Genomic DNA, 27,174 nt, shown 5'->3' with positions numbered 1-27,174 from the left:
TAACAGAAACATTTATATTAAAATTATCCCAATTAAAAAGCATATATATGTGTATATGTTTACTATTATGCTTTGCTTATTCATATTTCTTATCCTGATACACTCAAATGCTGCTTCTATTTTGGGCCTATTGGAGAACCATCTGAAACTTGCTTGTCTTTCAACTGTAAACAAAAGAATTAATACAATCTACTACATGAACTTCAGAAACCATAATTTATGCAATAAGGTACCTACCACAATCGATAAGAAACAAGTTTCCATTTTTAAATTTTTTTTTAACGTTTTATTTATTTTTGAGACAGGGAGAGACAGAGCATGAACAGGGGAGGGTCAGAGAGAGGGAGACACAGAATCTGAAACAGGCTGCAGGCTCTGAGCTGTCAGCACAGAGCCCGACGCAGGGCTCGAACCCACGGACCGCGAGATCACGACCTGAGCCGAAGTCGGCCGCTTAACCGACTGAGCCACCCAGGCACCCCAACAAGTTTCCATTTTTAATGTAATTGAGCTCTAAGCAGTCTTCATCAGACTGAATAAGCATGAGAAATGAGAATTAGGGGTGATTTCGATCAAAAAAATTTAGGTAGGATTAAAATTTAAGTGTGAATATTTCAGTCACTGAGCCCATCCTTAATTTCTAATCTTTTGTAGGGAGAACAACCACCCAGTATTGTAAATCTGTACTAAGAACATTCAGTAAATAATGCATTGAAGGTCTAATGCTATGCCAGCTCAAGTACATAGAAAAACACTTTAAGTGATTACACATAACTGAAGCATACACCATGTTCTTCTCTGTTTCTTTTCTTTGCAACCCATGAATAATTTCTGGTCCTAATGATCACAAATCCCCTTCTCATCAGAGTATATAAAGAACTAGACTTAGATTTACAGTTAATCACATGATGAAGTATTTAAATAAACTAAAGTTAGAAATGCTGCAATAGGCATCTATTACAAATACATTTCTTTTAGGAAAGAGAAAGAGATGAAAGACATTTAGAAAAAAACAGTTTAATTTCAGGGAACAAGTATAACACAAGAAGCAAACAATAATAAAAGGAAAGTCATGGAAATCCATAAAGTAAAAGTGAAACTCTCTTAGTTTCTCTCAGTCAGATGATGAGAATATTGTCTTCTTTTTTATTTTTTATACACAATTGAATATATACATTCCATGAAAAAGTTAGAAAAATGAGTTAGAGTTATAATGATGACATAGATATATGCCTAATACTTAAGATTAAGTATGAAAATAAAGCTGAAGAGATATATGTACTCATGAGCTCTTTTATGGAAAAGCACTTTTAACCAAGTCGATATATCACTATGTGTATGTAAATGCATGGGGAAATGTTTAGAACAGTGAAAATGGCTTCCTGCAAGAGAGAACTGTGATAGGTGTGGGAAAAAGGAATTTTGATGTTTATTCTATTTATTCATAGTTATTTCGGTGTTGTTGAAAATTGCAGTAAAAACGCATTTATTTATTACTTACCAATTTACATAATGAGTACAAATATGTAAGTGTTTAAGACATATGCAAAACCTCTTCTTTAATGGATACCTCTGTAGACTAGAAAACATCAAGGCTAGATTCCACTCCAGTCTTAGAGCTGCTTAGAATCCAGTCCCAGCTTGACCCTGGCTGAATGTGTGACCTTAGACAAGTTGTCAAATCTGAATTGATTCACTTCAATCTCGTCATCAGTGCACTAAGCAGATTGAATTCAGTGATACCAATAAACTCCTTCCTGCCTATGTTTATAAATTTATAATGAAAAGGAAGATGCAACATCAGTGAACTATTCCAGCTTCTATTCTTTTGGTAAGTTTTTTTTTCTCTATAATCAAAGCATACGATCACATACATAGTTCAAAATATTCCAATTTGTATACACACTCAAGCCAAGAACTTATACAAACATGTACATCCTTCAGGAGGAGCTCAAAACCAGTCATCTTTTACACTTGTCTACATCCTTGACTGCAATATTTAATAAAGTCAACCAAATGTGAGGAAGTAATGATTAATGTTTATCTTAATCACCCCTATTCTATTTCAACCACAACTGGTACTTCAATTAAATTCTGGTATGAAATACATAGAGTTAACACAGAGCCCAGAAGTTAAAGGACCCAGGCTACAACAAAAATGCCCTCACTTCAGAGCAACTGTCTATAAACCTATGACATTCCCATAAGCCCCTTAATGTTTGATAATTCATTAGAATGACTCACATAACTCAGGAAAGCATTACACTTATGATTACAGTTTTGTTATAAAAGATACAACTCTTCATGGAATCAGGACACCTCACCCTCATAGCACATCAATGTGTACACCAGCAAGGAAGCATTACTAAACTTTGATGTCCAAAGTTTTTATTAGGGTTTCAGTACATAAGCATGATTAATTAAATCACTGGCCATATGATTTAACTCAATCTCCAGCCCTCTGTCCCTTTGTGGAGGTCAGTCTGGCTCTAAGTCCCAACCCTGGGACAGAGCCCTTCCTGAAGCTATCTAGGGGCCTAAGCTTGAGTCCTCTCATTAGCATAAACTCAGATGTGATCTAAGGGGCTCATGAATAACAAAAATACTTCTATCATTTGGGAAGTTCCAAGGGTTTTAGAACTCCATGCCAGGAACCTGGGACAAAGACCAGACAAATTATTATACAGCAAACTCCAAACCTATTGGAGACAGTACTTAAATTTGACAGATCCAGAGTTTTTATGTTATCAATCTAGAATTTCTACCAACAGAGTATCCTTGATTATTCCACTGATTAGTTGACTTCCAACAAATAGTTTACACTTCAAATTTGAAGTTGGTTTATCTCTCTACAGTCCTGACTGGCAGGACAGCATCTTGGTTAAGTACTGTAAGCTCTAGAACTAGATTTCTTGGGTTCAAATTCAGGGTTTCACTACATCTCAGTTTTTAGACAATTACTTTTCCTGCTTCTCCATCAAAAAAGTGGGATATAAAAATTACACCCATCTCCTATGTTGATTGTAAGGATTAAATGTGCTAATAAATGCAGTGTTCAGTACCTGGCACTCAATAAATGTTCACTTTCATTGCATTCCAACTCAGAAATATGATAATTATATAACTGGCCTCCTGCCATCTAAAATAACTCTAGGGGCACCTGGGTGGCACAGTCGGTTGAGCATCTGACTCTTGATCTCAGCTCAGGTCATGATCTCACAGTATGTACGTTCAAGCCCCGCATTGGGCTCTGCGCTGATTGCACGGAGCCTGCTTGGGATTCTGTCTCTCCTTCTCTCTGCCCCTCCACAACTTGTGCACTCTCTCTCTCGCTCTCTCTCTCTCTCTCTCTCTCTCTCTCTCAAAATAAATAAATAAACTTAAAAAAAATTTTTTTAACTCTAACTATGTAGCTTAACTGGTATGACATCCTTATACATTCCCTTAATTGCTCTGATACTGACACCTCATTGCAAGTGATCTTCAAGCATTCTGATGTAGTGGTTCAAAACGGTTTTTTTCTGAACTGTTATTCAAAGTATGAAGAAGGAATCTCTGCCAATACATCCCAGAGACGCTCTATTTCAGAACCATAGAGCTCAAATATTTGACAAACTTTGAGAACATACACAGACCTGCAGGCATCTAGCAAGGTGGAAAGAGCTATTTTCTATTTTCTGCAAAGGAAAGTCCACTTTATCCTCCCCCAGCTTTCAAGCAAAGAATGGAGTCTACCATCTGCCAAACTCATCCTCCGTTATTAAGCAATACCACTCTGTGTTTGTCTTTCACTCATCTTTTTTCCTCCTGTAGGAAACTAGCTCACAGCACTTGATATGACAGATCATAAGATTTTATTAAAACCATTTAGAATACCTAACATCCTGCCATCTCTTTGCCTCTGATCTTTTCTTATTATTTCACCCATAGGGTAGAATCCCACAAGTTACATCTAGATGGGAGAAAATTAAATCAAAAAATTTCTCTATTTCTATAGATCAATATTTTAAAGATAAAAAATAAGGCTTTGGTTTCTTTAGAAATCTAACATTCAAATGTTAAGAACCATTTAAGCTTAATGCTAAAAGGGCACAGATCTTAATTCTCATACATATGGATGGGTATATATCTGTGTATCAGCACATCTGCAGTTATGTGTTCCATTCCAAATGCCTCAAAGTGATAACAGAGCAGAGAGTAATGAGAATGGATGAGGAAGTAGTTGGGGGGGAGGGAATGACAAAATAACTTTAACATAAATAAAACAATAGAAAAGAAATCAGAAAAAAATCTGACATTTAAGAATGGAATATTATGCTAGAGAATGCTGTCTATGTCATATATCTTCATTTTAGACATCATCATTAAGGGTGAACTTATTGATTCATGTAGCTATAACTCTGAAATTTTGGCTGCATGAGAGTAGAGTAGAATTCCTAGCTAGCTGATATGCATGAAGTACCCAGAGGGTTGACTAATATCCACCTACAAGAAGGACTTTTGTGTCATGCTACAGGACTCTGACCCTGCTCCTATCTCATTCAACATTTTGTAATTTTTTATCTAAATGAATGCACCTTAAGATATCTTCATCAGATTTTCACATCATGCCAAATAAAGTGTTGGCATGATGATTGATGGGCCCAATATTCAAAATTATCTTGAGGGTTTGAAACAACAATATCAAAGGAAAAAAAAGATAAGAATAAACATAAAATCCTGCGTGTAAATTTGGGGATTTTTTTTAATTGCACAAATACAGCATAAGGAGATCCATTTAACTACATGGTCTTAAGAAAATTACCTGTTCATCTGTTTAAGGATAAAATCAGTATGAGCCAAAAGTATAAACCAGAGAGGACAGTGAAATTTTGAGTTTCATTATTGAAAGAAGTGGTCCAGATCAAGAATTTTAGAATATTGTGTGCTCATGAAGTTATAGTTTGGGTCCCATTTTAGATAACTATCACTTGGTCATTAAGAGGAATACTGACCACCAAGAGTATTTGGATTTACATTTCAAAAATTTGGCTAAGGTTCTTTATCATTTACTTTGCCAGTTTTTCCCCAGTCCTGCTTAGAAACCAACAGCAGCAGTCTTTCTCCTCCAACTCCTATTTATTCTGAAAAACAGAAAGAAAGAAATAGGGAGAGAAAGGGCATTGGTGCTTTTTCTTGTTCTTAACTTACGTAACAATTTTATAGGTTAGAGATGTCCACAGAAATTGGAGATGAAAACCGTCTTTGAAACAGTTCCATCCTGGAATGGCTTTTTAGAGGATTTCACCTCCTACATTGGATGGAGTGAACAACCTGTCCTGTTTTCCCCTCACTCAGTGTAGAAGGAATCTACATTCTTCATTTGTCTGGGTAGTCTGGGCCTCCTGCCTAAATGGACGGTTTTTATTTGGCATCACAGGGTTTTTTTTTGTTTTGGACACACAGTGTCAGTCCTCATTATGTGTGTAATATTTTTATTTGATAAGTATTGACGTCATCCTCCTTGTAGATATGAATTTGTACTATACAGATATTATGTATGTTCTTAATACAAATGACTTTCTACTTTATAATTTTACTCACACAAAAATTCATACTCATAAACTATATTAGCACAGCATTCTCAAAGAGGAAGTAAAATAATTTTAAAAGGTATTGGGCTAATTAAAAAGAATAGGAGGTTACAAGTTAAAATTTCCCTCAAAACATTTCTTCAAAATAGAGATTACAAAAGAGGAAAATGTGAATGGAGAAGAATCAGGATACACAAAACTCCTGAACTTCTTAGAAGATTCTTAAGAAAGAGGAAATACGGCATTACTTTGATTATATCAACTAATGAGCAGGAATGAAAATGACAGAGCTTTCTATTCAATGTCAGAATTTTCAACAATGAAAAGAACTTCAGCCAAAATAGCAAGTTCCATGTCAATGGAAGAGTTCAAGTAAGGGTTGGGTAATCTTTCCATGACATTGTAAGAAGAAATAAAATTCATGGGGTTCAAGATTGACTAGAGGATCTCTAAGAAATTTCCAACATTTAAGAATCTATGGTCTATAATTATGATAAAGCAAAATGAAAACTTTTAAGATGTGAAAATTATAAAAGAGAATATGTCAAGATTTTGCTGCAACAGCTTTACCCAAAACATGACTATTGTTTATGAATTAAATGATAGTATTATATGGCCAAGAGGCTACAGTACATAGTCTATAATATTAAAAACTAAGGTTGCATGGACCTTGAGAAAGGACAAATTTGTGAAACATCTGGGTTTTTTTTTCATTCAAAAGACAGATATAAGAGAGATGATAAGACAACAAGAAATTTAAAAGTATGTTTAAGGAACCCAGAAAAAAAAAGGAAGAACAAACAACACATTACCTAAATGAAAGTATATGAATACAATCCTTCTTAAAAAACAACTGAATGATAATTCTAATCAAAGACAAGGTTAATTAAAACAAAGAACTCCCCAAAGGTGAAGCTATGGTAAAATGATTAGTGGGAAGCTTTGAAATTATTTAGGTAAATACAGACCAAAGGCTAAAATAAACATGGTATTGCGGCTACATGTTACCCTCCCTGTACCAAGATAGATGACTTCCTTACAACTAGAGACAGGGAATTAGGGCCAAGAGGCTGTATAAATAACCCTTGTTAAACTAACCCTTATCTTCTTAGTTACTTCTTCATAATTTACTACCCACGGCCCAAATGTCTTTGTCTTGTCAATTCTTTGCAAATATATTGTTTCTTTCTCTAAAAGGTATAAAAGCTTCCTTCTCTGGTCACTTCTTCTAGCCTTCATACTCTTGTGAAGGCTTCTATGTACGTGTAAAAATTCAATAAAATGTGTATGCTTTTCTCCTGTTACCTTATGTCAGTTTAATTCTTAGGCCCAACCAGAGGTGCAAAGACAGTAGAGGAGAATTTTTCCTCCCCTATATAATAAGTAATTCCATGCGAATATGAATCCATTGCTCTTCCCCTTAGTTTGTTGGGTATTAATATAAATAAATAATTGCTCAGTATTTTATGATTTTTTTAAATTATGAGTCTTCAATATGAAAGCTTAAAAGAATATGTCAACCTTGATTAACTGCAAAATAAATAACTCAGTCATGGGAAAAAAAATCTACTTAGTTATCTCCCCCAAAAAAACATTGGGAATTTTTGGGCAGGACTTCCACTTGTAGAATTTTAAGGCATTAACATCACAAAATAATAACAAATGCTATTCACAGTGCATGGGGCTGTTGTTCATCGTTTAAATGGAAGTCCTTCTTGTAAGAAAAAAAACAACTTTCATCTGTGATGTTCAAGGACCCTTTCAAAATGTAAGAATGTGTTTATATAAACAAAGGGAAGCAGAAAAGTGACGTGAATCCAGAAGACCTAACCCAAAACTGTGGCGCAGGTCTTGGTAAAGAGGAACCCATCCAATAAATCTGGGACTTAATAACTAGCCAGTTGTTAAGCCAGTCCCAGACACTGGGACTGAAGAGAGGAATGATTAACTATAACTGCAAATTTACAGTTCTGAGAGTAAAAAGAATGGCAGTGCTTAAATAAAATTAAATTAGGAGCCATAGTCTCAGTAGAAAACTTGATTGAAATCAGGCCAGACTCCCTACAGCTCCCCAGTCTACCCCCAGGTACTATGAACCTAGGACTAGATTTTCAAACTCACAGAAAATGCAAAAATATCAATTGGTTTAAAGGTGGGAAACACTCAAAGAAACCCAGGGAAAATAATTTCTTTCCATATTCTCTTCTAGAGAAATATCTACAATATAAGGAAAGAAAAAACACCTCTCCAGTGTAGCAAAATAGATAGACTACGACCTTATAATGTGATTAAAGTCTACTGTGCTCATAAAAAAAGGTGACACTTAATTACACCATGCTTTTTCATCTTCCAAGCACTTTACAAGTACTATATTAACCAATTAACAATGGAAAACCTGATGTTTCTTGGAAAAGACTGCTGTCGCTACTTTTTTTCACCTTTTAAATGAACTTTTTTAAATCTTGAAATACAACATGCACAAAATGGGTGATATTTAAACTTTTTAAACTAATGATTATGGCAAGCAGTTCATTTTCCTGGTACTTCAGAGTTAAATTACAATAAAGGATGTAGGTAAGCTCTCTAAAAAGAGAAACAACTCTACTGGCTCATAAAAGGCTATCTGGTAAGCACCAGTGAGCCCTGATAAGCGATGAAGTAGCAATAATGCAAAGATGCTTATTTCTCCCTCCTCCAGAACCAGATGGCATAAGGGCACCCATTCCCACATGCACTGGGCGCTCTAATGTGGGTTTCAACTGAGATTGTCTTTTTCACCTCCATTCATTTTTAAGTTAGGCATTTGTCAAAAGAACACTGGGCTAATATAGTATGCCCCCCCCCCCATGTTTTTGATCCATAAAAAAGTTTTTTAAGGGCTCATCTAAGAATCTGACTCACACTACTCAGCCATTCACTCATTCAACTAAAGAGTATTAAGTACCTATTGTGAACCTCTAAGGAGGGTGTAGACTCGCGTGCACATCTCTAATCACTTTAAGAACTGGGTGACTGACGTTGTATCCTTCTAATCACCTCAAGAAATGAGCAATTATCATTTCATACTCTTCCTGTCTGCCCATAAAAATCTTGCCTGCCAAAGTCAGGCTAAAATTCCCAGTCTAGAAGACAGCATGAACTAGGGAAAAATCAACAGGCTTGAGTTTATATACAAGCTCTGCATATACTGCTCTAGCAGTCAAAACTTAAGAAGGTTAGTGAACTCCTGTGGACCTCTGTTTCCTCACATAAAAGGAGAATGATAATACTTTCACAACTATATAAGCAAGAACCTGTATATAGAGTGCAATTGGCTTGGTTCTTTTGATTTTGAAAAATACTTTTCCATTTCTTATATTGCTAACGAGGTTCCTTCTACTGAAATGGTGGAGTTTTCTGAACAAATTATAAATAATAATTTCTTTGCAATCTTACTGTAAACATTAAATAAAATAATGTAAGAAAAATGCCTAGCTGATGGTACAGTATAGTAAAACATATACGATTTGGAGTCAGATAGACCTGGCTAAAAATCCTGATTATAGCATTTAGTGAGTAGAAGCCTATATTACACCTTCCTGACATCTCATGGTATCTTTCACAATGCTAAGTATACAATATACATTCACTAAAATTTTCCTGTCTGACATTGACTTATTAGCCAGTCAAGTAAAATACACAGGTGTGCACCTACACTTTATTTAACTCCTTCCAGCTGTATAGTAACAAGTAGATGCTAGCAGAGACTTTGAGCTCTTCTTGGGGTTTAGCCCTAAAGTTAGTGGAGTCAAAAAGAAATTGACACCTTCATCTCTGATATACACATATTCTCAGTTCAGCAGCTCCAGAATGAACTAGGGATAGTAGGATGCCTGTTACTTATCCTGTGATCTGAGCTTTAAGAATAAAGCTATAGTGAGCTCTAGATATCTAATAATCCTCAGTCTATGTGTTATTCCAACTCAGATATTTAAGGAATATTCTTTCTGACCTCTGCTTATGTGCTCTTCAATAATTTACTCCAGAGGTCATGGATTACAAAGGCATGGATTATAATTCTAGTAAATATTTTCTTAGAATTGTTCATTTATTTTTCCAATCTTCCCAGTCATCCTTTAATCAAAAGAAGATCTGAGCCAATATACACAAATTCTAATTTGTTCTATCTAGACAAATTTTAAATCCCTCTTGCCTATTTCTAACTTTGTTATTTATATTTATGATATAAGCTATAGCTATATTATTCTAGTGAAGAGCAGTTGCAAAATTATCAAGAATTCTCTTAAGAAAACTATTCTCATGATAAGTACAAATTGTTAGCATCTATCACTATATGATGTAATCATATAAAAGCCTTTTCTAACTTCATCCCCATAAGGTACCTCTCTATTACATTGTAAAGATAAATGGCAAAATGTTTTGCATGACACTTAAGCCATTATAGAATTCTACAGGGAATTCTACAGGGAATACGAAGATACTACAAGTTTTCTGATAAGCAACTATAGCTAAAAATTGGCCTTACATTCTATATTTCTTTTTTTTTTTTTTCAGATTTGGTATTTTGTTAATATTTTACATATCCAAAAGATAACTAAAAAACTAAAAAGTTTTTAAAAATGGAAATGAATGCTTCATTATTTTTAACTCTGTATCAAGTTGATGATAGAACTACACAGAGAACAAAATTACCTCAAGTTATTAACACTGTATTTTTACTATACATGCTCAGTGGAATGTATTCTTTTGTTTGTTCATTTTTGTTTTATTTTTGCTTTTATTTTTGTTTTATTTAAATATAAGTTAGTTAACATATAGTGTAATAATTTAAGGAATAGAATTTGGTGATACATTACTTACATATAACACCCAGTGCTCATCCCAAAAGTGCCCTCTTTAATGCCTATCATCTATTTAGCCCATTCCCCTAACCAACACCCCTCCGGCAACCCTCAGTTTGTTCTCTTATGGTGTCTCCCTCTGTTTTTATCTTATTTTTGCTTCCCTCTCCCTTTGCTCATCTGTTTTGTTTCTTAAATTCCAAATATGAGTGAAATCATATGATATTTGTCTTTGACTTATTTTGCTTAGCATAATAGACTCTAGTTCCATCCACGTTGTTGCAAATGACAAGATTTCATTCTTTTGAATTGCTGAGTAATACTCCATTGTATATATTAATACCACATCTTCTTTATCCATTCATCAGTCGATGGACATTTGGGCTCTTTCCATACTGTGGCTATTGACTATAGTGCTGCTATAAACATTGGGGTGCATGTGCCTCTTCGAATCAGCATTCCTGTGCCCTTTGGATAAATACGTAGTAGTGCAATGGCTGGGTCATAGGGAGTTCTATTTTTAATTTTTTGAGGAACCTCCATGCTGTTTTCCAGAGTGGTTGCACCAGTTTGCATTTTCACCAGCAGTGCAAAAGCGTTCCTCTTTCTCTGCCTCCTCAGCAACATCAATTGTTGCCTGAGTTGTTAATTTTAGCCATTCTGACCAGCATGAGGTGGTACCTCATTGTGGTTTTGATTTATATTTCCCTGATGATGAGTGATGTTGAGCATCTTTTCATATGTCTGTTAGCCATCTGGATGTCTTGTTTTGAAAAGTGTCTATTCATGTCTTTTGACTATTTCTTCACTGGATTATTTGTTTTTTGGGTGTTGAGTTTGATAAGTTGTTTACAGATTTTGGATATTAACCTTTTATCTGATATGTTATTTTCAAATATATTCTCCCATTCCATCAGTTGCCTTTTACTTTTGCTGATTTTTTTCTTCTCTAGGATTTTGATGGCTTCCTGTTTTACATTTAGGTCTTTCATCCATTTTGAGTTTATTTTTGTGTATGGTGTAAGCAAGCAGTCCAGTTTTGTTCTTCTGAATGTTGCTGTCCAGTTTTCCTAAAACCATTTGCTGAAGAGACTTTTTTTCCATTGGATATTCTTTCCCGCTTTGTCAAAGATTAGTTAACCATGCGTTTGTAGGTCCATTTCTGGGTTCTCTATTCGTTCCATTGATCTGAGTGTCTGTTTTTGTGCCAGTATCATACTGCCTTAATGATTACAGCTTTGTAACACAGCTTGAAGTCTGGAATTGTGATGCCTCCATCTTTGGTTTTCTTTGTCAAGACTGCTTTGGCTATCTGGGGTCTTCTGTGGTTCCATACAAATTTTACAATTGTTTGTTCTATATCTGTGAAGAATGCTGGTATTATTTTGATAGGGATTGCACAGTCTTTCTTTTTTTAATTTTGATTCTTTATTTGAGTATACTTGACATATAATGCTACATTGGTTTCAGATATACAACTTAGTGATTCCACATCCCTATACACTATGATCCACCACAAGTAACCTCACATTCTTAAATCAACTAATCTCTTTCACAATATTTATTTCCCCCAAAAAATTTACAACTGAGCACAATCAGATCACAAAGTCAACACAAACATATATCAGGAGTAAATATGCCATTGTGTGTTTGAAGAGAAAGTAGTTAAGTAATCAGCTTGGGGATGGATGTGACATTTCGTTTCAGTTGAGAACAGCCTAAACCAGTTACATCATTCTATCCTGCAATGCTGCTAACTCCCAATTATCCCTGATGACTGGATATGAGTAATTAGGATTCACAGATAAAACCCAAATTTATATTAGGCAATAGTTAATTCCCAACCGTTTACTGCTACTTGAAAGGAAACATTACGTTTGGGGTAAATACAAATATTGAGTAATTTGTCCCTAAATCCTTCTTCTACTTTCTACCACTCCCAGATTAGCTGTTAAATCATAATCCATTATTTTCTGTGTGATATTTTTATTCAATTGAATGCAACATAGTGCTATTATGTCTCTTTGACTCTTTACATTAATTAACTTAAAAATTCTTTATTAAAACAAAATATTCTAAATGTTCATACTTGAAAATATTCCATATTCTATGTATCTTTAACACCAAATCATATTTTTACTTATCTAAATTAGAGCAAAAATCATGAACACTCATAACATCTTCGTTCTTTGAGAAACTTTTTTTTCTTTTTACCAAAACCTGACAATTTTTGTATCTTCTCTGGAGCTCATGTTGATATTACTCATAACAACTATAGTAGCTAATATTTATTGGGTATGTAATGTGCTCCAGACATTGCGCTCAGTGCTTTGTCTCTATTGCTTAGCACTCAGCAAGTACTGTTATTTGTACACTTTACATATGAGGCAACTGACAGCCAGCTTCAGCCAGAAGCCTCTGTTCTTAACTACTTCACCGTATTTCTTCTTCATATTTGCTCATATTTTAGTCTATGTCTGTATAGCCTTACCTAATTTATGTCCAAGATATATTTAAAGAAATTATATTAGTAAAACATACACTAGCTTCTCAGATCAATGACAAAACAAACAACAAACATAACCAAAAAACACAGTGGCAGGACAGTCACCAGGGCCTAAGTGACTTTCTTTCACCCTTCTACTCTGGTGTATCAGTATTGCCTCTTCTCACTGTCCCAAGAGGCTGCACTTCTAAACATCACAGACGACAGACAACATCTAGGGAAGAAGAGGGGCAGCCCATACTGAGTATCAGTTTTATTTATGCGTTTGTTTGTTGTTTTCTTTTTCAGTTAAAGGAACCTTTCCTAGGAGGTCCCCAGAAGATTGACCTTAGGTTCTAGTGGCTAGAACTGGGTCATCTGCCTACATCCAAATCAACTCACATGGTAGATAAGACCACATTACTGATTTTTTCACTAGATCGATATAAAGATAATAAGCTCAAATTGTTAGCTTCTATCACAGCTATATGTGTATGATATAATCATATAAAAGCCTTTTCTTTTTTTTTAATGCTTTTATTTATTTTTGAGAGACAGGGAGACAGAGAGACAGAGCGTGAGTGGGAGAGGGGCAGAGAGAGAGAGAGGCATACACAGAATCTGAAGCAGGCTCCACGCTCTGAGCTTCCAGCACAGAGCCCAGTGTGGGGCTCAAACCTGTGAACCTCATCATGACCTGAGCCAAAGTCAGAGGCTCAACCAACTGAGCCACCCAAGTGCCCCTATAAAAGCCTTTTCTAACCAAAGTGTCACGAAAGGCCTTCTCCAGAGGAGTTACTGTTGTCAATCACCATGAGAAGTCAATGTTATTTCCTTATTTTGAGATAAGAAGGTGTTAAGAATTACAGTGGAAGTTAAGGTCCTGCCCTGACAGGGAAGACTAGCTGGAAAATCAAAAAAGAGACACTGTTCCATTTCTAACATATCTAGGAATTGCAGTGAATTTCACTACAATTTCAAGGACTATTGTCCTTATTTTTCATTAAGAACCTGCCTTTACCCATCCCTCCCAAAATTCCAAGAAGCTTTACACTGTGCCCTGAGGCCTTCTTAAAACAAAAGGAAAGACAGCTGTGAAAGTATTGGGATGAATGCAAAAGTGATATGGGGCAGGAAGGAGGGGTGGAGAGCAGGGAGAAGCAGAGAGACCGAGAAGGTTTCTAGCAAGGAAAAGAGAAGGACAAAAAGTTTAGAGATTAAGAAGAAAAAAATGCCCTCCAGCCCCTGCCCTCTGCAATCCAGTCTCTGCAAACCAGAGGACTTCTTTTAGAAACCACAACCATTACACTTTCCACCTGAAGCAAATAATATCAAAGACCCTTTTCATTTCTCCTCTTTTCCCTAAGCATCCTCTGAGCACACTTCCCACTTCAGATCTTGTCTTTGCAATTTGTCTAGGTTCAACATTCCTCTTCCAACCTCTGACAACCCAAAGAAATACTTTCTAATGAAATTCATATGTCAAATAGAAATTCCAGCCAGGAGGCATGGCAGGCTGAAGCATCCAGGTATAAAAGCAACAACTGACAGTCACCCCCACTTCACACTGGATTAGCTTTTCATCCCTAGAGCAAATATACGTAAGCCATGTAGTCCCTAAAACTATAGAATATACATATTTTTATATCTGTAGGAGGTTTCCATAAGCAGCTCTCTGATTTCATTCTTCTCAAGGAACTAGAGTGTAGAATAGAGGCTGAACAGTCTAGCTGCAAATGCATTTCTCCAGCCAGACAAAAAGGGAAAGCCGAATGCTGTAGTTGGGATTCCATGGTACTACTGAGCTGGCAGAGGGATTTTCTCTCATCCATTGCTGACAGGAGTTATAAAAGGAAGGGATCGTGCAGGGCAAAGATGCACATGGCAATTTGAGAATGAAGACTGGATGGTGGTAAACTAGAGAAGAACACATGAAATGCCCATGTTTAGGGCCAGGGAATCAGAGAGCAAGGAAGCACAGAACCTTATCCCATAACTGAATGGGACAAGCACCAAGGGCCAGACTGAGCCAGGTCTGACAGGAACTGGAGACAGCAGGATCTAGCTGGCTATCCTATACCCTCACAGGGCACTCACCTCCAAAAAAATGTTCCTTTCACTGTTTCCTTCCCATGGCTATACAATAAGTACTCCTTCACCTTCTTCCTCACTGTTTTCTTTTTTTTTTTTCCCAACATTTCTTTATTATTGAGAGAGAGAGAGAGAGAGAGAGAGAGCGAGCGAGCAGGGGAGTAGCAGGGAGAGAGGGATACACAGAATCGGAAGCAGGCTCCAGGCTCAGAGCTGTCAGCACAGAGCCCGATGCAGGGCTCGAACTCACAGAGATCATGATCAAAGCCAAAGTGGGATGCTTAACTGACTGAGCCACCCAGACTCACTGTTTTCTTAATAAAAACCCCTCACTGTTTTCTTAATAATTCACTGAGATTTGTAAACAGAAACATCTGTACTTACACCCTCTCTGTTATCTCCTTCCTGGTTCTATTTATTGCTAAAGAAATTATTTCTCCTTCTTTCTCCACACCTAAATTTTGGTAAGTGGAAGAGGGTACACTCTTATGGCCAGAATAAAGGCGCCAACAGGGTTTTGCCTTTTTACCATTTATCATGTCCCTCCCCCACAGCAAGTACCAGAGTTGTGACATCAGTAGAGCCTCAGCCTCTTTCAACCCTTTTTCTGTTACTTGAAAAATCATAGCCAGATTAATATAATGAAAAGCTACTCAAGAGCTCAAATTACCTGTGAACTTTCAAGTCAATAGTTGAATCTTAAGCATGGTAATTCACGTGGAACATCAAGTACTTCATAATTTGCCAGCAGCTGCATGCTTGTATGTGTCTAAGAATTCCCAGAATAGTAACCCCAACATTCTCACCCTTTTCCATCCCTAAAGTCTCCCTACTAGAGCCCATTCTGGAGCAAGGAAGTCTTTGGAAAAGTCATGTTATTCCAGAAGCATAAGGAATTTTCCCTTTTGGAGACTTACGAGTTGAATTATGTCCTCCCAAAATTCATACGTTGAAGTCCTAACCCCCGTACCTTAAAATGTGACTGCATTTGAAAATGGGTACTTTATAGGCATAATGAAGTTAAAATGTGGTCATGAGGGTGGCCCTAACCCAATATAACTGGTGTTCTTTTTAAAATGGGAAATGTGGACACAGAGGTGTGCAAAGAGGGAAAACAATGTGAAGTAGCATAAGGAGAAGACAACCACCTGCAAGCCAAGGAGAGAAACCTGGAATAGCTTTGCTCTCTCAGCCCTGAGAAGGAACCTGCAGATACCTCGATTTTGGACATCCAACCTGTATACTGTGAAACAATACATTTCTGTTGTGTAAGCCACATAGCCTATGGTACATTGTTATTGCAGCCTTAACAAACCAACTTAGTTAGACACATCTGAAATTACATCTGGAATAGAGGATACGAACGTAGGGTTCCAGGGGCAACGTTCCATCCCCAGTAGAAGATAAAGAAGCGAGAGCACATAGTGCCTGACATACAGTCAAAATATATGGGCTCTCCCACAGTTCCAGTTCCTAAAGGACACAAATTCCATTGGTATTGCTCTGTGAAGTGAGTCGCAGACTCATCTACCCAGACAAAGAATCCAGGACTGACTTCACAGGCTAGCACAGCCATCCATTAAGCCTCTCTTACCAGGTGAAAACTACCCAACACATTCACACTATCAACTATAATGAAACATTATGTAATGAAGACACTGGGATGGGTGCTGTAAGATAAACAGAGTTAACAATATTTACCCCTTGCTTCAAAGAATATAGGTTCAGAGACATCATCAAAATAGATACCATCTAAGGGAAGGAATCTGTTGACTCCTCACAGACATTGAGCACATGGGCACACTTCACCAAAACATCTCTCTCAGCTCCTTATAGTCACCAAAGATTACTCAAAGAGCATTCCCTGCTTTTTTTTATATATATGAAATTTATTGACAAAATTGGTTTCCATACAACACCCAGTGCTCATCCCAAAAGGTGCCCTCCTCAATACCCATCACCCACCCTCTCCTCCCTCCCACCCCCCCCATCAACCCTCAGTTTATTCTCAGTTTTTAACAGTCTCTTATGCTTTGGCTCTCTCCCACTCTAACCTCTTTTTTTTTTCCTTCCCCTCCCCCATGGGTTCCTGTTAAGTTTCTCAGGATCCACATAAGAGTGAAAACATATGGTATCTGTCTTTCTCTGTATTGCTTATTTCACTTAGCATCACACTCTCCAGTTCCATCCACGTTGCTACAAAAGGCCATATTTCATTTTTTCTCATTGCCACGTAATATTGCATTGTGTATATAAACCACAATTTCTTTATCCATTCATCAGTTGATGGACATTTAGGCTCTTTCCATAATTTGGCTATTGTTGAGAGTGCTGCTATGAACATTGGGGTACAAGTGGCCCTATGCATCAGTACTCCTGTATCCCTTGGATAAATTCCTAGCAGTGCTATTGCTGGGTCATAGGGTAGGTCTATTTTTAATTTTCTGAGGAAACTCCACACTGCTTTCCAGAGCAGCTGCACCAATTTGCATTCCCACCAACAGTGCAAGAGGGTTCCCGTTTCTCCACATCCTCTCCAGCATCTATAGTCTCCTGATTTGTTCATTTTGGCCACTCTGACTGGCGTGAGGTGATACCTGAGTGTGGTTTTGATTTGTATTTCCCTGATAAGGAGCGACGCTGAACATCTTTTCATGTGCCTGTTGGCCATCCGGATGTCTTCTTTAGAGAAGTGTCTATTCATGTTTTCTGCCCATTTCTTCACTGGGTTATTTGTTTTTCGGGTGTGGAGTTTGGTGAGCTCTTTATAGATTTTGGATACTAGCCCTTTGTCCGATATGTCATTTGCAAATATCTTTTCCCATTCCGTTGGTTGCCTTTTAGTTTTGTTGGTTGTTTCCTTTGCTGTGCAGAAGCTTTTTATCTTCATAAGGTCCCAGTAATTCACTTTTGCTTTTAATTCCCTTGCCTTTGGGGATATGTCGAGTAAGAGATTGCTACGGCTGAGGTCAGAGAGGTCTTTTCCTGCTTTCTCCTCTAAGGTTTTGATGGTTTCCTGTCTCACATTTAGGTCCTTTATCCATTTTGAGTTTATTTTTGTGAATGGTGTGAGAAAGTGGTCTAGTTTCAACCTTCTGCATGTTGCTGTCCAGTTCTCCCAGCACCATTTGTTAAAGAGGCTGTCTTTTTTCCATTGGATGTTCTTTCCTGCTTTGTCAAAGATGAGTTGGCCATACGTTTGTGGGTCTAGTTCTGGGGTTTCTATTCTATTCCATTGGTCTATGTGTCTGTTTTTGTGCCAATACCATGCTGTCTTGATGATGACAGCTTTGTAGTAGAGGCTAAAGTCTGGGATTGTGATGCCTCCTGCTTTGGTCTTCTTCTTCAAAATTACTTTGGCTATTCGGGGCCTTTTGTGGTTCCATATGAATTTTAGGATTGCTTGTTCTAGTTTCGAGAAGAATGCTGCTGCAATTTTGATTGGGATTGCATTGAAGGTGTAGATAGCTTTGGGTAGTATTGACATTTTGACAATATTTATTTTTCCAATCCATGAGCAGGGAATGTCTTTCCATTTCTTTAAATCTTCTTCAATTTCCTTCATAAGGTTTCTATAGTTTTCAGCATACAGATCCTTTACATCTTTGGTTAGATTTATTCCTAGGTATTTTATGCTTCTTGGTGCAATTGTGAATGGGATCAGTTTCTTTATTTGTCTTTCTGTTGCTTCATTGTTAGTGTATAAGAATGCAACTGATTTCTGTACATTGATTTTGTATCCTGCAACTTTGCTGAATTCCTGTATCAGTTCTAGCAGACTTTTGGTGGAGTCTATCGGATTTTCCATGTATAATATCATGTCATCTGCAAAAAGCGAAAGCTTGACTTCATCTTTGCCAATTTTGATGCCTTTGATTTCCTTTTGTTGTCTGATTGCTGATGCTAGAACTTCCAGCACTATGTTAAACAGCAGCGGTGAGAGTGGGCATCCTTGTCGTGTTCCTGATCTCAGGGAAAAAGCTCTCAGTTTTTCCCCGTTGAGGATGATGTTAGCTGTGGGCTTTTCATAAATGGCTTTTATGATCTTTAAGTATGTTCCTTCTATCCCGACTTTCTCAAGGGTTTTTATTAAGAAAGGGTGCTGGATTTTGTCAAGAGCATTCCCTGCTTAATAGGAGTCTAGTACTTCCTGCAAGAAAGCAAGGTGTTAATCTGCATGCACTCATGTTTCACAAATAACAATCCCAGAGGGATAAAGGAGCCAAATGGCTCAGCATAAGGTCACAGCATATGTCTGTTTTGGAAATTCTAGTATAGTAGTTTCTCATTTCTGCATCCTAAGAAACATGTCTTCTTTGGGGAAACAAATGCATTACACTTATTTTCATACCTATTCAATAGTGAAGAGAAGGGTATAGTAACACTTCCATCAGCAGCCCCCCCACCCTTGTATATCCATCACCCACCCCCATGCCACTTACATGAGATTATCTCATTTCGTCCATAACCCACCCACTTCCCTACCCACTAGATTATTGTAAAGCAAATCCCAAACCTATCATTTCATTCCCAAATACTTTAGTGAACATCTCTACAAAATAGTTAAATACCACACAAAATTAATAACAGCTCCTTAATCTCTCTAAACTTCCATAATTAGTTTATCATTTTTATAGCTTGTTCTAAATAATTAGATTTGGGGGCACCTGTGTGGTCTGTCGGTTAAGCAACTTTGGCTCAGGTCATGATCTCCCAGTCTGTGGGTTTGAGCCCCATCTCAGGCTGGGCTCTGTGCTAACAGCTCAGAGCCTGGAGCCTGCTTCGCATTCTGTGTCTCCCTGTCTGCCTCTCCCCTGCTCACACTCTGTATCTCTCTCTCTCTCTCTCAAAAATAAACATTTAAAATTTTTTAATAAAAAATGATTTAAATAAACCATTAGATTTGACTGATATCTCTTAAGTGTATTTTTATCTAGTTTTCTCTTCCCTCTTTTTTCTTGTACAATTTAGTTGTGGCAGAAACTGTGCCATTTGTTCTGCAGAATTTCCCACATTCTGGATTACTGGTACTGATAACTACTATGAACTAGTAATTAAATCTGGAGGCTTGGTCAGATTCAAGCTCAACATTTGGAGAGAATATATATGGTGCTAGAAACACAGTATCTAGTATCTCTCTTTCTGTGACATCATGAACCAGTGAGCTCATGTGTTGTCAGCCTGATCTATCCATTATAGAATTTCTGTTCTAGTTTTGTTTTTTCCAAGTAAGAGTCTGGAGCAAGAACTTGAATGCAAGAGGCTTATTTGGGAGCTGATCTGAGGAAGCAGCAGTAAAGGTACAGGGCCAGAGACACAGGAAAGGAAGAAAAAGAAATGAAAGTGTATATTAGCAACTCCACTAAGTCCTCCTGAGAAGCATGCAGAAGACCTTCAAGAATGGCTACCTAGAAAATAGGAGGCAGGAGCATTTGTCCTTCAGTTCCTCTTTGTTGAGGGTTGCTCCTGGGGACATTACCTCTTCCACACTCAGGTCTGACTATGAATGCTGGAGCCAGGACAACTCAAAGAGTTAAGAAGGAAGGCAGAGGAGCATAGAACAACAAGACTCCACTTGCATTGAGGGTGCTGGCAGTGGGAGAGGAGGAATGTGAATGCAACAGATCTGTCTGCCATAGATGAGGCCAAAATCAGAGGTGGTCCAAGAGGATGCTGCATGAGCTCCAGGGATACCTTATCTCTTATGCTTATGATTTTAGCAGCCAATAATGACCATTGCCTATGTCCTTTGTATAATTAAATTAGAGGTATAAAATGCAAATAATTCCATTGTTCCTTTTTCATTTGTTAGCTGATATTCCTTAAGAAAGTGTTTTCCCACAAGAACGATTTGGTTATCCTGAAATAGTGTCTGTTCAGATTATGGAGTTTGTTCAAGAGTTTGATTCTTCCCTTTCTTCACCTGTTTTCAGAATAACAATATGATGACCAATATATCATTATCCTTAATAATAATGTGATGACCAATGAATCATTATCCTTATGTACTAATGGGTTTTAAACATATTTTATATGTTTCAATCCATTGTAGTAATTATTCTTTTTGATATTCAAATCACACCATCACTGTTGGTTAGTGCGAGCCCCTCCCATGAGCTTGTGAGTCCTTTTGACATGACCCCAGTTGTCTTTGCTAGCCTCCTTGCTTTTTGACACAGCAAAGATATTTCAAAGTCATTTTTCACATATTCTCCAAAAGACCCGAAATTAGCTATTCACCCAAGGAATATCAATTCCTTTTAGGAGACATGACAATTATAGACCATAATCTAGGCATCAAGAGTACTCTTAGCTACTGGGTTGATCACTGTTGCTAGCCTTTTTGATGAACAGATATAATACATCATAAGCCCACATTAAAATTTCCAACTCAAGGGGTGCCTGGGTGACTCAGTCAGTTGAGCATCTGACTTTGGCTCAGGTCATGATCTCATGGTTTGTGAGTTTGAGCCCCACTTGGGGCTCTGTGCTGACAGCTCAGAGCCTGGAGCCTGCTTCAGATTCTCTGTCTCCCTCTCTCTGCCCCTTCCCCACTCCCACTCTCTCTCTCAAAAATAAATCAACATTAAACATTTTTTTAAATAAATAAATAAAATTTCCAACTCAAATTTAGAAATTTAGGAAGTTTATATAATTATTTAATTTTGTTTCTGTATTTGTATCTCTTGTCCTTTATGCTGAAAAAGAAGGTTGTTTATGACATTAAAATTAATCATTTAAGCCAACTGTTTGTATAATATATTTTCAAAATAAGAATACCATTATTCTAACCAAAGACATGAATCTTTTAAAAAGTTTTAAAAAGTTTAAAATTTCTTATTTGACTTTAAGATATGTCCCATCAAGGATATACACTGTCAAACTGATGTGCAATAAATTCACCCAAAATATTTGTTGCAATGTGGGTAAGCCACCAACTTTGTACACAAGTTCATTTGTTTTATTTTCCTCTCAACTTTTTAGAATTGCTTTTTTTAATTTTTCTTTTTTTTAATATGAAATTTATTGTCAAATTAGTTTCCATACTACACCCAGTGCTCATCCCAACAGGTGCCCTCCTCAATACCCATCACCCACTTTCCCCTCCATCCCACCCCCCATCAACCCTTAGTTTATTCTCAGTTTTTAAGAGTTTCTTATGGTTTGGCTCCATCCCTCTCTTTTTTTTTTTTCCTTCCCCTCCCCCATGGTCTTCTGTTTAGTTTCTCAGGATCCACATAAGAGTGAAAACAGTGTTATGCTAAGTGAAATAAGTCATACAGAGAAAGACAGATAGCATAGAATTGCTTTTTAATGTTGATTTAATTTTGTTTTATAATTACAAAAAAAATTACATAATTCCAAAAACAAAACTAAGGTACATTCAGAAAATTCAAGTGTCCACATCTTTTCTATCCATAGGAACCACTGTTTTTTTTTAAATGTTTATTTTTGAGAGAGACAGAGACAAAGCACGGGCTCGGGGGGGAAAGGGGGCATGGAGGGGCAGACAGAGAGGGAGACACAGAATCCAAAGCAGACTCCAGGCTATCAGCACAGAGTGGGACTCAAACTCAGGAACCATGAGATCATGACCTGAGCCAAAGTCAGACGCTTAAAGGGCTGAGCCACTCAGGAGCCTCTGCATGGGTATCACTGTTTAAAAAATCAGTTTTTAGGGAGTACATAGCTAGTTTATTAGAACAGCATACAACTCTTGATCTCAGGGTTGTGAGTTTCAGCCCCATGTTGGATGTAGAAATGACTTAAGTAAATAAAACTTTAAAAAACAAAAAATAGGGGCACCTAGGTGGCTCAGTTCACTGAGTCCAACTCTTGATTTTGGCTCAGGTCATGATCTCACGTTTTGTGGGTTCAAGCCCCACATCAGGCTCGGCACTGACAGCACAGAACCTGCTTGGGATTCTCTGTCTCCCTCTCTCTCTACCCCTCCCCTGTTCACACTCTCTTTCTCTCAAAATAAGGGGAAAAAAACATTAAAACAAAACGAAAGGAAAAAATAATAATAAAACTTAAAAATAAAAAAAATTGAAAATCAGTTTTGAGCTTTTCCCTTTCGGTTTTTTTTTTCTTAAATGTTTATTTATTTTTGAGAGAGACAGAGCGCGAGTGGGAGAGGGGCAGTGAGAGAGAGGGAGACAGAATCCGAAGCAGGCTCCACCCTCTGAGCTCTCAGCACATTGCCCGATGCAGGGCTCGAACTCACGAACCATGAGATCTGAGCTGAAGTCAGACGCTTAACTGAGCCACTAAGGCGCCCCTCATTTTTTTAAATATAAGCAAATATATCCCATATTATTTATAGTTGTGATAGGTGATTTAATGTGTCAACTTGATTGGGCCACAGTGTCCAGATATTTAATCAAACATTATTCTGGATGTCTCTATGACAGTGTTTTGGATGAAATTTACATTTTAATTGGTAGACTTTGATCAAAACAGATTGCCTTCCATAATGTCAGTGGGCATCATCCAATCAGATGAAGGCCTGAATAGAGCAAAAGATTGACCTCCCACAAGCAAGAAGGAATCTGCCAGCAAAGTGAGACTCACACTACAACATTAATTCTTTATAGGTCTCCAGCCTGTTAGCTCACCTTTAATATTTTGGAATAGCCAATCTTCATAAGTGTATAAGCCAATTCCTTAAAATAAAATAAAAATATATATATATATCTTTGTATACACACACATATCCTATCAATTCTAAATTTCTGGAAAACCCTAATACCTTAGTAATTATTATTATGCATTGTACATTATATATTAAATGTTTCATACTATATTTTGTATATAATATGTGAATATTATATATATTATATTCCTATCCCTCCCTAATTTCTTAAATAAAAGATAGCATACTGTACATGCTCTTCTGTATCTTGCTATATCCTAGAGATCCTTCTATACCAATGTATAGAGCTCATTCCCATTTCTGACTACATCTACATAGTAGTGCATTATGTAACTGCACCAGTATTTATTTACCAGTTCCCCTATTGATGATCAATTGTATTTTTCCCAGTCTTTTCCATTAGAGATGGTACTGCAATAAATTACCTTGCATATCAGTCATTTTGTGGTTTTTGCCAGTGAATCTTAATAGATACCTAAAAGTAGGATTGTGGGTCAAAACACACATGTATATGTAATTTTGCTACATAGAATGATATCCATCCCATAGGAGTTCTACAACTTTGCCTTCTATAAGAAATAAATTAAAATGCCTATTTCTATCCAGGCTCCCCAACAGAATATGATGAGTATCAAACAATGATATTTACAGAGGCAGTTACAATTGATAGGTAAGAAAAAGTATCAGCCTAATTTTGATTTGTCTCTCTCAATGTGAACAAGGTTGTATGTCTATTTATATGTTGTAGGACATATTTACTTCTTTTCATACTAACTGCATGTTCAAATCCTGTGCCAATTTTTCTATAGAATTTCGGTATATTCTCTATTTTTAGTACCTCTTATATATTAGATATATTAACAACTTGTCTGTGATATATTTTTTCCAGTTTATCTTTTTTTCATACAAAATTTTTAAATTTTTTTTATCATCATTCACTCCTAGTAACTACATCACATAAATGTCATTGTTTCTGTTAACAATTAAGTTGGTATTAAAAGTTAATTCCAGGGGTGCCTAGGTGGTTCAGTCAGTTAAGCGTCTGACTTCGGCTCAAGTCATGATCCCACGGTCCATGAGTTCGAGCCCCACGTGGGTCTCTGTGCTGACAGCTCAGAGCCTGGAGCCTGATTCAGATTCTGTGTCTCCCTCTCTCTCGGTCCCACCCCTTGCTTGCCCTCAGTCTCTCAAAAATAAAAAAACAAATTTTAAAGTTAATTCCAACCACAGAGAAACCCAATTATTGGCATTATAACACTTTGGGTACTGTGAGATCTGGTTCCATTTTCCAGTCTCCTCATCCAATTTCTGCTGTGATTGTTTACATTAACCTGATGTTTACCCTATACTATATGTGCTTAGGGTCAAATTCAAGATCACCTCTATAAAACAGAACTCCCTGTCCTCATTTATCTCCTAAAAAGTGCCTTTTCCACAAGGACGGGGTAGTCCAATCAACCCAGATGCCAGTCCCTTAAGTTATTGGCTATGAAAAGTAGAAGGGTCACATTTCTTTCTTCTGAAAAGAATTTTAAGATGTGCTATAAAGAAATGGTTTATTTGGGACCTTGATCCTTGAATGATACAGAGTCAAGAAGTCAAGACCACGGGAAAGATTGGCTCCGGCAAGGAGGGCATATAACAGCTAGCAACTCTGACAAGGGCTATTTCTGAATCATGAAAAAGGAGTCTCTGAATTGGGGAAGTGGGGGGTGAATAGGAGAGGAGGAGGATAGAACATTCCTGTGTTGGCTCCTGAAGGCCAGAGCATTCCTGCAGTACATCTCTTCCAGGGTTTTTCACCTGTCATGAGTCATAGGTAGAGTGGAGAAAGTTCTGATACCTTCTCTAACTATAACAATGAGCACGAGAAAATTAAAATCAGTGGGGAAAATAGTGGAAGTTTATGAGTAGGATCCCTTAATTCATCAAATGAGTGGATACAAGTCATAACTTCTCCAATTGACTACTGTTTTTGAAATTTGTTTTCAGCGAAAACAAAACCTTTGATTCCTCTACTGGAGGCGGTGGGGTACTTTAAATACTCTCAGAGAGGTGATTCTGTGTATTATTGACTGATAGAGTCATTAAGGATAGCATTCTTACCTAAGAGCAAGTTTTGATTGGGGTGAGAGATGGAGGGCAGCTTATAACTGAAGGTGAAAGTGAAATAAGAAGGGAAGCTGTGAGAGGGGAAAGAAGGAAAGACAGCTCAGAGGCACTAAAATCAAATTCTCAGCTTCAATGCTTTGCCTAGAGCAAGCCCTGGGTGTATAATTTCTTAGCCTGCCTAAAAAATAAAAAACAAAAAAGATTGCCCCTAAAAGCTTTATTAACTCCATAAACCAGTGATTACTGCAGCCTTTAATACAGAAAAACGACTTCCCTTCTCACTGAAACCTTAAGGGAAGACACCTCCAATCAACTTTGAAATGATCCTAGAGGAAACAAAAAGGAACATTAGAGAGGCAGAGAGGAGAAGGGAGGAGGGAAAAGAAAAATGGAAGTTGAGGAAAGGACAGTGAGCATGATACGAGTCACTAAAGAAGACACCACAATCACGTGGTGGAGTGTGGTTAATAGTGATATAGCTAACTCTGAGGTACCCTTAACAAAGCAGATTAAATTCCACTGGTTAATCATTATAGACTGCAGGAAGTGCAGCAACAACATTCTTAAGAACAATAGCCATACTGAACAGGTATCCTTCTTTTTGGCTTCTTAACAACTGAACCCATTTCTTATGTCCTAGGACTCCCCCTACCTTGTCAATCTTCAGGACAGGCTGGGCCACCCCCTACTATAAAAGCTGAAAATTCCTGCCACTTTTTGTTTCCTGGCTTCCATGGCAGGTATGGATACATTACCTACATAATCCCTCCTCAGACTTTAGTGGGCACAGTGTGCTATGCCTGAGGATTCCCCAAACCAAGAGAACTTGTTAAAATACTCCCTGAGATTCTGACTCAGTAAGACACTGGAGCCACATAATTTGCAACTCTAGCAAGCTCTCAACTTATGAGGATGCTGTTAGTATCTGAACTACAGTTTCAAGGAAACTGATAGCTGTCACTTATCTGATGAAACCACATCAGGCTTTGAACTGAGTCCTAGTGATGCAAAGTAGAGATTGAAAAGAATTTTCTGGTGAAAAAGGGGGTTTGCAGCAGGTCCACAAGGGCAATGGTGATAGGGTGGCATCCATCTTCCCAAGTCATAGATGCTGAAAGTGCAAATGCATATGGGCAGGAGGTGGGGAGTGGGGGAGGACAGAGAGGCAGAGGCATCTCTGCTGGCCAGTTCTGTGGCATAGACCTCAAGTCAGCTTCTCTAGTCCTCCTGGCAATTTTGTGAGCCAGCAAATCATTTTTCCACTAAAATCTGTTAGATCCTGTAGTCTGGAAATAAGGGCTTTGACAGAAATAAAAATTATCAAAATAAGGACAAGACCTCTCATATCTGCTCCTCACAGTACTTAACATGTCACCATACACTCAACAAAAATTGCATTGCTGTTGTCGTTTGCTA

The 27,174-nt window shown here is 37.4% G+C and overlaps 1 protein-coding gene across 2 annotated transcripts in view; it reads right to left on the bottom strand.

Annotated features, from left to right (window-relative positions):
- METTL4 (methyltransferase 4, N6-adenosine) overlaps nt 1-27,174 on the bottom strand; it is a 681,840-nt gene that overhangs the window by 534,234 nt on the left and 120,432 nt on the right. The gene's annotated exons all lie outside the window — the stretch shown is intronic.

This window comes from Felis catus, chromosome D3 (assembly GCF_018350175.1).
Source record: "Felis catus isolate Fca126 chromosome D3, F.catus_Fca126_mat1.0, whole genome shotgun sequence".
NCBI classification, from domain to species: Eukaryota; Metazoa; Chordata; class Mammalia; order Carnivora; family Felidae; genus Felis; species Felis catus.
Note: the sequence above shows the minus strand (reverse complement) of the source record. Positions and strands in the feature narration are given on the sequence as shown.